Below are 11268 nucleotides of genomic sequence, written 5' to 3' on the forward strand. Positions count from 1 at the left end.
GGAGGAAGAGGGGGGAAAGAAAAGGGAGAACAAAAGGGAACGTGAGCGGGATGGAGAGATTTATTACTGAAAGTGAGACTGTGACTCATTAATTCCCTATATTAATTCCTGGACATTGGTGCTATTTTAGTGCCGTTAAGCAAACTGCTCTGAGTAGCTGTGGATCTCCTTACAATATGCTGTGGTCATTAAACTCTCTTAGCTCCTTTTACTTTCCTGCTTTCCACCTACTTACTGTAAAATAAAAACATTACAAACAATTCTTCTTGTTTCCGTCACCTTAATGTCCCAGCTCTAATTGTTGTGTGCAGCTCAAGAACATGAGGTCCAACCTCAGGGCAGTTACAAAGCAGAGCACAAACCCCACACGGGTTGTGAGTTCTGTGTTTAGATTTCACTCGCCAGGTATCAAGTGTGATCCCCTCAAGCACTAAAACTGCCTTAACATGGGTGGTGGGCGCAGGGCCGGCTCTAGGCACCAGCCCTCCAAGAATGTGCTTGGGGCGGCACTTTCTAAGGGGCGGCAACCCCCCCCCCCTTTTTTTTTGCTTGAAGTGGCAAAAAGCCACTCGCCCTGTCAGCGCACGAGCCAGGATCCGCACCCCCTGTCCAGCCTAGCGGTGCCCTGCACAGCCCACTCAGGTGGGGAAATGCCGCGCTGCCCTGGGGAGACTCAGAGTGACAGCAGCTGCAGGACCCCTCCCCCCTTCCTGCATCCCAGGCCCCGCTTCCCTCCCTCCCCGGCTCCTCTCACTCTTCAGGACCCCCTCTCACCACCGCCGCAGCCCGTGCTTGGCTCCAGGGCCCGGGCTGTGGCGGCGAGAGGGGCTCCGAGAGTGTGTGAGGAGCTGGGGAGGGAGGGAAGTGGGGTCCCCTGGAGCCAAGCCCGGGGGTTCACCTCGGCCACCAGCAGCTCTGCGAAGCCCAGGGAGGGGGCTGTTCTGTGTCGCCCCGCAGCTGCACTGCCACCTGGGGGCCGTGTTCTCTGTTCCGCTCCGCGCTGCCCAGCAGCTCCACCCACATAGGGACGGAGTCGCGGCTGGGCCAGAGCTCAGGCGCCATGCGCTGGTAGCGGATCCTATGTTTGGGGGTGGGGAGCCTAGAACTGGGGTGTATGTGGGGGGGAGACAGAGCCCAGAGCTGGGGTGGCGGGGGGAGGGCACTGCTGGGTGAGGGGAGCCCAGGGATGGGGTGGCGGGGGGTAACCAAATTTTTTTTTGCTTGGGGTGGCAAATAACCTAGAGCAGGCCTTGGGTGGGCGAAGCTTCCCCTGAGGGAGGCTAGTTTGCTGTCCCACTTCTTGCATCCACATTCCACCCCCACTTCACCCCAGGCCCTGCCCCCTCCCTGCTCAGCCGCCACCACTCTCTGCGTCACTCTCCTGCCAGTGTGAGGGCAGGGTTGGACACAGCAGTGGGGGGGGGGTCATAGGCACCAACTTTCCCCACCACCGGTGGGTGCTTGTACTGCCCCTGGCCCTGCCCTGATTCCACCCTTTCCCTTCCCCTGCACCACCCCCATTTCATCCCCTTCCCCAAATCCCCACCCCAGCCCCGCCTCTTCCCCAAGCACACCATGTTCTCCCACCTCCCTCCCAGCACTTGCCACTCGAAACAGCTGTTTCACGGCGCAAGCGTTGGGAGCTGGGGGAAAAAGAGGGCATACTGCGCGCTCAGGGGAGGAGGTGGAGCAGAGGCAGAGGTGAACTGGGGCAGGGCGGGGAGCTGCCGGTACCGGAGTGCAGAGCACTCACCAATTTTTCCCTGGAGCACCCATGGAGTCGGCGCCTATGGGTCTCAGGGGGAGGTGGAGTAGAGGAGGGACATAATGAGCGATGTTTGGGGGGTTTCACAGGCAAGAGGATGGAGGAGAGGAGGAACACAGTGAGTGATGGGCAGAGGCATCTCGCGGGTAGGCGGGTGGATGAGAGGAGGGGCAGGGTGTGTGGGGCGGTCTTGCAGGGATGGTGGAGGAGAGCAGGGACATGGAGAGCAGTGGAGGAGGATCTCACAGGGGAGGGGTGGAGGTGAGGAGGCACACAGCGAGCAGCAGGTGGGTGTTTCGCAGGGGCAAGTGGTGAGTAAGGATATTGCGAATGGCAGGTGGAGGGGGTCTCGGGGGTGAGGAGGAATGCAGCAGGCAGGGCCCTCTGCATGAGATACCCATGTGGAAAGTTGGGGGTAGTTAATTCAGATAGGAAAGCAAGACGTGATATGGATAGTATCTGAAACCACCACTGGTAGCTAAACCTGATGGCTAAATCTGACAGATGGCTGTTTTTCACACAACCCCTGGCGAGGAGCTATGAAAATTTGGGGGGCTGGGGAACCAAGGTTGGAGAGGCACTTGCCCACAGCAAATAATGCCCCCGTTTGGAAGGGAAAATAAGTAAACTTGTCAGAATGAAGGACAGCGCTGAAATGTATCTTAATGAAAATATTTACCGAAGAGAAAAGGCTTTGAAATAGGGTTGTCACCTCTGAGGTACAAAAAATCAGGACGTCCTCAGCCCATAAGCCTGGCAGCATCTACTGAACACCTTACAGATGTCCCAGGGCAACTACCTCCAAAAAGCATGCGCTTCAGTGTTCGTAGAATAGGAGAATTAGTTACAGACATTGGGTTTATTATTTTTAATTAAAAGGTATGAAAAGTTCATAATATTGGAAGTCCAAAATGGTATTAATTGTCATTGGAACATAAGGCCATTTTGGAGATCTAACAATCAATCAATGACTGCAATTTCAGCTTGCAAACTAAGGCCTGTATCTAGAAAAAAAATGTTACTGTGTCCTTAGCTGTATTCAGTGCAATTGTCATTGATACCGATGTCATGTGTGTCTAGATAGCCAAACACAAATAACCAGTGTTACCAACTCTTACAATTTTACCATGGGGTGCTAGCATTTGGTGTTTTTATTCTGAAAACACAAGCTTCTGGGGTCAAATGATTGCTCAAGAATCAGAGTTTTCACTAAGTATAGCAATAAAAAAATGTAACTTGTGGGTTTGGAAAAAAAGTGAAAAAATGAATCTCATGCATCCCTAAAGGCTCAGAAACAAAAAATAAAAAGAACCCCAAACATATCTGGTTTTAAATCATAATTCTTTGGTGCATGATGTACCATATGATTTATTGGGGTTATCACTACTGTATATCTATGTTTAGTCAAAATTACAGTAGAAATTTGCCTCTGAGAGAGATTTCATACAAGAGAGTCAGTGCCATCCCTATGCATACACAAAGTATGCAGCTGCATGCCCCAGAGGGAGTGAACCTAACAGGTAATGATCAAGTGAGCTCTCTCCTGCCATCCATCTCCACCTTCTGACAAACAGAGGCTAGGGACACCATCCCTTACCCATCATGGCTAATAGCCATTAATGGACTTAACCTCCATGCATTTATCTGTTTCCTAGAGACTGGCCCCATGGGGTCCCTCACAAACTGGAGACCGTTACTGTGGGTTTGTCTTTACTATAGCTTATGTACATACTCCACAAACTGAGCATTTGAGCTTGTTCCAGAATCTGGGATGAGCCTATGTTGTGAAAACTGAAATGCTCAAAATAGCACATGCATGTGAATGGACACAGAGTGCTAAAATTAAATTAACACAGGGGTTCTCAAACTAGGGGTTGGGACCCCTCAGGGGGTCACCATATTATTACCGGGGGTCGCGAGCTGTCAGCCTCCACCTCAAACCCCGTTTTGCCTCCAGCATTTATAATAGTGTTAAAGATATTAAAAAGTGTTTTCAATTTATAAGGGGGGGGGTCACACTCAGAGGTTTGCTATGTTAAAGGGGTCACCAGTACAAAAGTTTGAGAACCGCTGAATTAACCCCTCTAAAGCCTCAGGGAATGCAAGGGGGGCGGGTCTCCCTTGGTAGGGTTGGGAAAGAGATAGGTGGTGTAGGATATTGCTCTTCTCATGTGATCCCTCCCCCAGTGGCTAATTTTAAATGAAGCTACCCTCCCCTGACATGAATATCACTATGGCACTGAAATTAAATGTAAATTATAATTTGGCATTTGAGAAGTGAAAGGGATGGTAGTCCTAATGGAAAAGCTAACAGCTTGGCTCTTCTGCAAGCCTCAAACTGCTGAATGAGCTTTAGGGTAGGGAAGGCTGTGCCTCCCAAACAGCCTGGCCCTGCCCCCTATCTGAACCCCACCCACTTCCTGCCCCCCAGCTGCCCACCCCCTCTCAGAATCCCCGACCCATCCTGCTCCTTGCCCCCTCACCGTCCCCCAGAGAACCCACCCAACCACCATCCTGGGACCCCAACCCTGCTCCCTGTCCCCTGACTGCCCCGACCCCTATCCACCTCCTCGCTGAGTCCTGACAGACCAGGAGTGGGTGGGAAGCACTCGGGGGAGGGGATCTAGGGGGAGGGGGCAGAGCAGGGGCAGGAGCAGGTGGAGTGGGGTGAAGTGGGGTCTTGGCCTTGGGGAAGGGGGCAGACCTGGAATGGGACACCCACTAGGAAAACCAAAAGTCAGCACCTATGGTGCGTGAGGTGGTACCGGCAGTGACAGCAGTGAAGGCAGCTGGGTGGGCATGTGCAAGCCTTGGCCATGCTGGAAGACTGCGCCCAGCAGGGCAGCTCACTGAGCACCAGCCAGCGCAGGTGCAGCACCGCCCTAATGTCAGGTGGACGGAGTCCACATGGGCGCAGCTTGCACATGCAGGCACCAGTGGGGGCCCATTGACAGTTCTGCCCTGGGGCTCGGAATTGCTGTTGTTAGGCTGGGGGGGACTCTGCTCATGTCCTGCTTGGGGCCCACAGCACAGCTCCCTGTGCGTTCCCATAGCTTGTCCTCGGTGTCCGTTTCCCTTTCTGTTCACTGTGCTGCGTTAGATCAATGATGACACACATTTAGGGGGCTTCCCTTGGGTAACTGATAGAGATTTATGGTTTGAATTCTCACTGGCACAGCACTGCCAACCCCAGGCATTTAAAAATCTTAAATCAGGCCAGCCCCTCAAAATCATGAGATTTAATAATAATAAATAGTAAATAGAAGCATTCTTTTATTTGCCTTTTGGTGTCTACAGGGCCGGCTCTAGGTTTTCTTGCCACCCCAAGCAAAAAAAAATTTGGCTGCCCCCCCAACCCCAACCCTGAGCTCCCCCTCCCTGCCCACCAGTGCCCCCCCCACCCCCTGCCGCCCCAGCACTGGGCTCTCTCTTCCCCCCCACACACACCCCCTGCCACCCCGGCACTGGGCTCCCCACCAAACATGGGATCCACTACCAGCACATGGCAGCCGAGCCCTGGCCCAGCTGTGACTCCGTTCCCATGCGGGTGGAGCTGCTGGGCAGCATGGAGCGGAAGTACTTTCAGGTGGTGGTGCGGCTGCAGGGAAGCGTGGAGAACACGGGTCCCTCCCTGGGCTTCGTGGCGCTGCTGGTGGCTGAGGTGGATCAGTTCGTGCTCACCGCCCTCACCCCCGACATGCTGGCGCCCGAGGACCTGGAGAGCTCCCAGGTCCTGCTGATCTTCAGCCTCACGGTGCCCTGGCCCAGCCGCGGCGGGCGGGAAGGCGAGGATCTCCGGCTGCGGGGCTACGGGCTCAGCACTGACGAGCCCAGCCGGCCACTCACCTCCTCACACACTCCGGGAGCCTCTCTCGCCGCTGCCACAGCCCAGGCTCGGCTCCAGGGGACCCCGCTTCCCTCCCCTGCCCCGGCTTCTCACACACTCTGGGCAGGGCCGCCCAGAAGATTCAGGGGGCCTGGGGCAAAGCAATTTCAGGGGCCCCTTCCATTAAAAAAAGTTGTAATACTATAGTAACATGTATTTGGAAATGTAAAAAATAACTAGTGAAATACATTAAAAAATCAATTTGTAATAATTTGAAAATACACTATTTAAAAACATTAAATGCTTTACTGGTCTGTCTACATTTGCAGTTACATAATGGGCTGTTGCTGGGTGATGGTGATGGTTGGTGCCAATGGGCTGCTGCTGCCTGGGGGTGGTGCTGCTGTTGCCCAGGGCTGGGTGGGGAGCTGGGTTGGGGGGTGCCTGGCTCACAGGGGCTGGGCTCAGTGCTCTGTGGAGATGGGGTCGGGGGCTAGGTTCGGAGCTGGGGGTCAGGGCTGTGAGGGGGATGATGTTGGGGGGTGGCCGGCTCAGAGGGGCTGGGCTCACAGCTGGGTGTCATGGCTGTGGGGGATGGGGTTGGGGGGGTGCCCAGCTCAGAGGGGCTGGGCTCAGAGCTGGGGGTCAGGGCTGTGGGGGATGGGGTCGGGGGATTGCCTGGCTCAGAGGGGCTGGGCTCGGAGCTGGGGGGGATGGGGTCGGGGGGGCCAGCTCTGGCCCCGGCCCTGGCCCCGGCCCCTTACCATGCCGCCTACCCCTTCTCCCAGACATGTCTCTAGCTGGGCCTGAGTTCCCACCACTTGGCTGCAGCTCGCAGCCCCGCCCCCTTACCAGGTGAGACACCGGGGGATGGGGGAAGACGGAGGCGGGGGGAGCCTCTGACATACTCGTGGGAGTCCCTGCAGGGGCTGGGGCCTGGGGAAAATTGCCCCACTTGCTTTCCCCCCCAGGCGGTGCTGACTCTGGGAGCCCTTCTCGCCGCCACCACAGCCTGGGCTCAAGGGGCTCCCAGAATGTGTGAGGAGCTGGGGAGGGAGGGAGGGAGGCAGGGCCCGGGATTCAGGGAGGAAGGAGGGGTCCTGCTGTTGCTGCCGCTCTGAGTCTCCCCAGGGCGGCGCAGTGTTTCCCCGAGTGAACTGTGCAGGGTGCCGCTGGGCTGGGCAGGGGGCATGGATCCTGGCTCGTGCACTGACAGGGCGAGTGGCTGCGCCAGGGCTGGCTCCTGGCAATGCCGCCTCAAGCAAGAAAATAAAAAAAAGGGGGTGAGGGAGTGCTGCCCCTTAGAAAGTGCTGCCCCAAGCACATGCTTGGGGGGCTGGTGCCTAAAGCTGGCCCTGGGTGTCTCAGAGCTTTAGACTGCACTGTGGTGAAATTGTTAAGTGTTTCTCTGCAACAAAGAGAACTAGATACTTCCTTTGTTTAGAAAACAATAGCCGAGAGTCTCACCTCCTCACATGCTTCCAGGAGCTGGGGCTTCATCAAACACAACAAATATCACAAGACTCATGATAAAATCATGAAAGTTGGTGATGCTGCAGCCCCTTTCCACTGAGACAAGCAGCGTTAGTGTAAATGAGAATTGGGTCTTGAAAACACTGATTCCAGTTTAACCAAGGTTTTAGCTCTGAGATTTTATTATCACAAGCTTGGAAGAATTCGCTTTTATTCATAAGTGTTGGCTAACGTTGCTTTTGCTGTCTACACACAGAGCAATGAAAAATATTTCAATTGATAATAAATGATAATTACAGATATGCAAAGTAAGAACAAGGCTGCTTGAGAAGTTATTTGAGTTTGACTGAAGGACAGTGACTCTGCATCTTTTGACAGGTGATGCGACCATCTGTGTTTTCATGGTTATAAAGCTTCAACTTTTTTGAATCTCAGTGTCTGCTGACATTAAATCATTGGGGTCTGACTCGCTATTGATGCATCCCCCCATAATTTCCCACAACTGTGAAAACTGAAATTGAGAACAATTGGAAGGAAATGCTAAACCCCAGATTTATGTGCAATTGTGAACATTTAACTCAATAAATATTGCAAAAAAAATGCTTAAAACTGGCAGTGACATATATTTAATATATCAATGAATTCTGGGTGTCTCTCCTCAGACACACAGACTCTGCTCCTTCAAGGGCACCGCGATAGGGGGATGCCCCCCAGCCACAGGGCCCTGGGGCACACGTCACACAAACGCCTGCAGGCTGCAATGTTCCCGGGGCTCCTCCCCGCGCAGCAGCAGCCGAGTCAGTCCCAGGAAGGGAAACACCCGGCGGCTGCTGCAGGAGCTGCCAAGGCAGAGCCCGGCCGGCCTCGCGCGGCTTCTCTCGCGAATGTTGCCTGTTCTGGGGCCGCCCCTGGGGGCGGGGCTTCTGCCATTTTTGGCTGCTTGCTTTTTAATTTCCCTCCCGAGAGCGTGATTGGCTCCCGGTTACCCAATCGGCTTTAAAAAAGCTTTGAAGACTCGTTACTGCGTCCGTGCGATTGTTATTTTTTTGTGTTCGGGATCCTCGAGCCGCCCCCCGGTCGCGTTCCTCGCTCCTCCAGCAGCGCCATGTGGCTGCTGCGAGTCTCTGCCTCCAGTGCAGGAGTTTTGTTCGTTTGCTGCAGGGGCTGCTGGCTGCCCCACTCCTGCACCCCACCCACGTGGCTGCCCCTGGTTGGGGGGGGGGTGTTGTGGTTTGGAGGGGGGGGGGTCGACTAGCTGTAGCTGCAGTGGGGCAGCATCAATTTACCTGCCGTTGTCCTGCTTGCCTGGTAGTTGCAGTGCATCAGTGAGGGGGAGACACAGGCTGTGTGGGGGAGGGGAAGGTAGAGGCTCCGGTAGGATTTGGGGACTTGGCCCAGCTTGACTGGGGATGGGGGGGTGGCTCCACTAGTCTGGTGGAGAGGGGAGGGGAGTGGCACCCCCTGTCCTGTGCTAATTATTGGTCAGTCTTTGGGCATCTGGGGTGCACCAGCCAGGGATGGGGTCTATTGGGGATCTGCTGTGGTTGTGTAATAGCTCTGTGTGTGGGGATGCTTTATAAATATGGAATTAGGAAAGCTGTCCTCCCAACCCCCATAGAGAATATCCTGCCCCTAGGAGGAGAGTTTGGGGTTTACTGGTATCAGGGCCGGTGCAACCTATTAGGCAATCTAAGGTGCTAGAATTTGGGAGGCGGCATTTTCTTTGACGGCGGCTGGATCTTCGGCTGCCCCACTCGCTGCTGGCCTTTAGGTGGAGGGAGCTGAGGTATGGGGGGTGCAGGGAGGGTCACCTGCAGCAAGTAAGGGGGGGCGGCATGCAGGGGAACTCGCCGCCCGAGCTCACCCCTCCTCCTCCCCGAGCATGCTGTTGCTGCTTCACTTCTCCCGCCTCCCAGGCTTGCAGTGCCTAAGCTGATTGGCCTAAGCTACCTCATGGCTCCCCAGGTCAGAGAGGGGAGCTGCCATGGGGGGGATGCCTCAGAGTGGAAGGCAGATGCGGAGGTGCCTCAGGGCAGGGGTGGGGTGGGAAACTGCTGCAGGGCTCAGGGAGCGGGTAGAGCAGAGGTGAGCTGGAGTGGGAAGCTGCCGCACAGCTCCCCAGGGGGAGGAGCTGCTGCAGGAGGGGTGCCTCAGCGCAGTGGGAGGGTGCCTCAGGGCGATGGAGGGGGGGAGCTGCTGCAGGGCTCGGGGATGAGGGAGGGTGCAAGGTAGAATTTTCGCCTAGGGCGTGAAACATCCTTGCACCAGCCCTGACTGGGATGTGTCACTCTCCAGCCTGTGCAGCTCCTGGCCACAGGTATCTGGTTAACGCCACCAGCCGCTCTATCCTGGCCACAGAGAATGGTGGAAGATGTGGAACAGGAGACTGCCTCACCAGCCAAGGAAGAACCATTAATAGAAACCTTCCTACCCCGAGGCAAAGGGAGCAGGAGGTGGCAGCCCCTGAGGGAGAGCTTCTCCCTAAATACGGAAACAAGGAGAACCATCCAGGAAAGAGCCCCCCTCAGCCCAAGGCAAAGGGATGTGACAGCCCTGAGGGAGAGACCTCTCCATTCATGTCTCTGAATTTAATATTTCAGACATTTAGAAATATTCACCAGAACCCACATGGTCAGAGTTAAGGGTGTTTGGATGCTGGGCCATGAGAAGGTTTCTGTTTACTGGTGTATCCCAGATCTGGTTATGTGCTACTGGACTGTTGTAAGGGGAATCCAAGCATCTGAGCCTCAAGACTCTGGCACCAGAACAGAGCCCATCCACTGCTCCAATCTTGGGGCCTGTAGGCACATTCTTTAGGACTCTCTCCCTATCTGAGGTGTGAAACCCACTGCCTAACCCCCTGGTGCAGACCTGACCCTCCAGACTCCCACTCGCTTAAACACACCATCTCCCAGAACTCCAAGCCAAGGTGAGAGCTTTCTGGTTTTCAGCTGAACTCTCTCCGCAGGCATGCAGTAGTTGTGAAGCATTTCATACATAGAAAGAGACTCTTTGCACACATCCAACACACTATTGCTCTTTCACTTAACCAGATAAAGCACAAGGGAGTTCAGATCACGTAGCACAAAATGACCAACCTAACTGCAGTGCCCCTCACTAGCTCCCCCTTCCCTCGGGAGTCTTGGGGCCATTTCGGCTCAGGAAAAGCAGGCAGGGCCCCCCAGCCTCATGAACCTGCTTCATGCTGGGGGACTTTGCTCTCTCCTTCTGAGTTGGAGACAAAGGCCTTGTCTAAACTACGAGTTTAGGTCAAATATAGCAGCGTTAAATCGAATTAACCCTGCACCCGTCCACACAATGAAGCTATTTACTTCGACATAAAGGGCTCTTAAAATCGATTTCTGTACTCCTCTCCGACGAGGGGAGTAGTGCTGAAATCAACATTGCCGGTTCGAATTAGGGTTAGTGTGGACAAAATTTGACAGTATTGGCCTCACAGTGCACCATTGTGACTGCTCTGGACAGCAATCTGAACTCAGATGTACTGGCCAGGTAGACAGGAAAAGCCTTGCAAATTTTTGAATTTCATTTCCTGTTTGCCCAGCGTGGAGAGCACAGGTGACCATGCAAAGCTTATCGGCAGAGGTAACTATGCTGTCTGAGGATCGAAAAAGAGCACCAGCATGGACTGTACGAGAGATACTGGATCTGGTCACTATATAGGGAGAGGATTCCGTGCTAGCAGAACTACGTTCCAAAAGATGAAATGCCAAAACAGTTGAAAAAATCTCCAAGGGCTTGATGGAGAGAGGCCACAATAGGAACTCATATCAGTGCCGCGTGAAAGTTAAGGAGCTCAGACAAGCGTACCACAAAACTAAAGAAGCAAACAGAAGGTCTGGGGCAGAGCCACAGACATGCCATTTCTATGCGGAGCTGCATGCAATTCTAGGGGGGGCAGCCACCAATACTCCACCCCTGACTGGGGATTTTGATGAGGGGTTACTCTCAGCTATGCCCAGGATTCTGCGGACGGGGAGATTAGGGGGAGGAGGAGGAGGAGCATGAGCTTGCGCAGAGCACACAACACTCCATTCTCCCCAACAGCCAGGATCTTTTTCTCACCCTGACTGAAATACCCTCCCAACCCTCCCAAGGCGGTATCCCAGACAATGAAGCCATGGGAGGGACTTCTGGTGAGTAAATATAAAACATGGTTTAAAAGCAAACATTTTTTAATGAT

This window comes from Mauremys mutica, chromosome 12 (assembly GCF_020497125.1).
Source record: "Mauremys mutica isolate MM-2020 ecotype Southern chromosome 12, ASM2049712v1, whole genome shotgun sequence".
Lineage (NCBI taxonomy): Eukaryota > Metazoa > Chordata > Testudines > Geoemydidae > Mauremys > Mauremys mutica.